Below are 3,351 nucleotides of genomic sequence, written 5' to 3' on the forward strand. Positions count from 1 at the left end.
GACACGCTCGCCATAAGGCAGGTGTGCAGACGACTCGCACTAATTCCTAAAGCGACTACGCAACATTCCTCAAGCTATTCCTGAACTTTCTCCTTCATTGATCTTTCTCAAACATCAAACTCCTGTCACGCTTACACTGATTCTACGCGTGAGTCGGAAATTAACTTGCTCTGAAAATCCAGGTCTTACAGATTCCTTCCTTATCTTCTTCTTCCCATAAACTTTCTTTGACACAGAAGGTGGTTGAGAAGAACCACTTTTCAAACCCATGCACTTCACACCCTTAGCAGTTCTTTCAATCTTTGCCTTGACATAATCTTTCTTTCCTGAAACTTGAGACATGATGATACGAGAGCAAACACAAACAGAACACAGAGCGTTGAGAGAAGATTGAGAATGAGGAAAAATGAGACTAGTAGAAGAAGGATTCACAAGCGGTTGTGAAAACACTATTGGCCCGTTAAAGTTAGTTATAAGGTGAGTGGACCATGATGTAATCTCCTCTCTGCTGATGTCACAACTGTAAGACCCGAAATTAAATAGAACGTTTAATTATTTAATTTCCTTAATTCACGACAACAAGTATTTTGTTATTAATTATTTGTTATTGTTATATTATTCGCGCCACGACGGCGGGAAATATCTTAAGGAATATTTCCCTTATAGTTGACTATTTTTATATTATTTTCTTAACTCGAATCTAATCGCGATTCGAGAAAATTAATTAAGTAGTAATTAATTTCAATATTTTGATTTTATAAAGTTATTTAAAAGTAAGGATTTAATTATAATTATTTTTGTGTGGATTACCTTATTTTAATTTTAATAATTTCTATTGTTAAATTATCAACTTCTTCAATGAAGAGATGACCTGTTCTAACAGGTCACCATTCCTTTATTACTTCTGATAGCCTATCAAGCATCACAAAAGAATATTCTTTATTCCTTTCCCTTCCCAACCACTCATTCAAAATATCTATTTTTCCTCTCATCCTCACCACACAATCAAATTTTCTGATCACACTCTCTCTCCACGTGGGCCCCACCCACACCCAATCAGATTTACTCTCTCTCTCTCACATTCTCTCTCTCACTCACGCTCTCCCTCTTCCACTATCGACATCTCTCTCTCACTTTCTCCTTCTTCTTCTTTGCAACAAACACCATCACCATACTTCTTCTTCCCTCCTTGGCCAAGCAGCCGCCACCCATGGCCAACCACCGCCACCACCGCGCTCTCCTCACGCGAGCCAGAGCACCACCACCTTCTCCCTCACGAACCAGCCCAATCAAGCCATCATCTTCCTCTTTTCCTTACCTCTGGTTCAGATACGACCACACCACCAACGTCCAGCACCACCGCGAGCACCACCACCACCAGGATCGACCAAAAACGGCGCCAAACAGAGGAGCTTGAAACCCTAACTTCAGCCACCTTCAAGCTTCTATCTCCGGCGAACCCCTTAGCTTTTGGAGAAATGAATACCACCACTGAACTCCCCTCATCATCAGCTTCAAAACCCCTAAAGAAATTTCTGATTCTGACCATCTCCGCCGGAAACCGCCGCCAGCCGCCGTCAACCACCGTCTTCTCCGGCCAACCTTCGCCGGAGAAGGAACTGAACTCAGAAATAAGGAGCTCTCCTCCTCCTCTTGCTGAATTGATTATCAATTTTGGGTAAGAGATTAATCCTCCCTTCCAATTTCTGTTTTACCCCTTTCAAAAACCTAATCCATGCTCTGATTCATCTCTTATTTTTCTTGTCCAAGTTTTGTGTTATTGCTGTCAGCCTTGATGATCACGCTTGGAGAGGGCAGCCATGACCAGCCAAGGAGAACCCTACCACTGCCTTCAACTTTGATAGGGTTGGCATTCTTATCTAGATCAATTAATTCTAGGGTCTTTATGCTCCTCTAAGTCATATATCATTGTCAATTTTGCTGTCCATGTACCTTGTAAAATTAATGAAAGAATATAGAATAGTGTGTGTGTGTGTGGTGTGAGTGATAGTGTTATAGTTGTTGATTTCTGAGGGCATGCGGGTTCAGCCCTTACTGTGCTTGAAAAGCTTTTGCGAAAACTCACATAAAACTGTTGTTATTTTCAAAAGTTGTAGCTGCTGTTCTGTTAAAATCGTATGTTTCGGTTAAGATATTCGAACTGTGTTCTTCATAAAAGTTGTAGCTTTTTCTGTTAGTAAACTTTTGCCACTTGTTTCGTGTCGTTTCGATTTCCCTAGCTCAAGTTATTTGCATTTTGGTGAGCACGGGTTAAGCTGTCCCGTTTCTCACGAACTGCTGTAGTATTTGATTTTTCGTGAATTTTGTACTTTGAATCTGGACTTGAAAATTTATGAGGATTTACAAAACCTGTAGATGAAGCCAGGATAAAAATATTAGATTTTTCAGAGTTTATTTGACGTGTTTAAAAATTATCCAAAGTCGCTGTACAGTTTATAATCGTTTGACAAAATTAGTTATTTCAAGTGAAAAGAATTGCTTTGGGAAAAAGATGAGAAAACCTTTTATTTTAAAATTATATTGCAAGGTTTGGAGTAGGAAAACATCTTTTGAAGCTTACTTACGCACGTTGTTTATTCGTTATGAAAATCAAGAACGTTTGAGCCTTTATGCACATTTATTCGTTAAAGAGCGATTGCGAAAAGTTTTAAAAGTCGAACGAGTCTTTGGAGTGTTATAGAATAAGTGTTCGAATATTACCACGCTTGAATGGATGCTTAGGAATAACAAGATTGGATAGAGTTAGAGCAATTAAGTTTGGATTTCCGAGTGAGGAATTAGACTCCGAGAGGTATTAATTAGAATGGATTAAGTTGTGATTGCAATCTTGATGTTGGAAGATGACTTAGGATTGAATCTTGAATTCCAAGAAGTCTATGAGCTTTACTATAAATACTTGGTTTTAGAAGGTCTAGCTTTGAAACTTTGGAAGTTCAAGGACTTAGAAGTGATTAAGGGATTGATTGAGGACTAGAAGTTATTTCTTAGAGATTGATGACTTATCTATAAGTTGGGATTTTTGTAGAACCAAAGTGGAGTTTCGAAGAGACTAGGGTTGTGTGTCTAATGAGATATCGCGAGTTTAAGTTTAAGAGAAATGAGTCGATCGTTTTGAAGGAGCTTATGAGTCTTGAATAAGTACATAATCATTAGATAAGAAGAGTTGTTTGTCTTGGAAGTTAACTATGGTTTATGGATTACTGGATAAGAGTTAGTGGTTTTGATAAGAATTGATAATGATACAACGTTGGCTTGAGGAATAGATCGTGAGAGCGAGTTGAGACATTAAGTTGTTGCAGGTGACTTGATAAGTAAGTATTGAGGATAAAG

The 3,351-nt window shown here is 38.6% G+C and overlaps 1 long non-coding RNA gene across 1 annotated transcript; it reads left to right on the forward strand.

Annotated features, from left to right (window-relative positions):
* The first annotated feature begins 966 nt into the window (after positions 1 to 966).
* Positions 967 to 2,155, forward strand: LOC130737982 (uncharacterized). Its single transcript, XR_009019065.1, has 2 exons — positions 967 to 1,678; positions 1,771 to 2,155. It is a non-coding gene; the product is annotated as an uncharacterized LOC130737982 (long non-coding RNA).
* The last annotated feature ends 1,196 nt before the right edge of the window (positions 2,156 to 3,351 follow it).

Source organism: Lotus japonicus, chromosome 2 (genome assembly GCF_012489685.1).
Source record: "Lotus japonicus ecotype B-129 chromosome 2, LjGifu_v1.2".
Taxonomy (NCBI): domain Eukaryota; kingdom Viridiplantae; phylum Streptophyta; class Magnoliopsida; order Fabales; family Fabaceae; genus Lotus; species Lotus japonicus.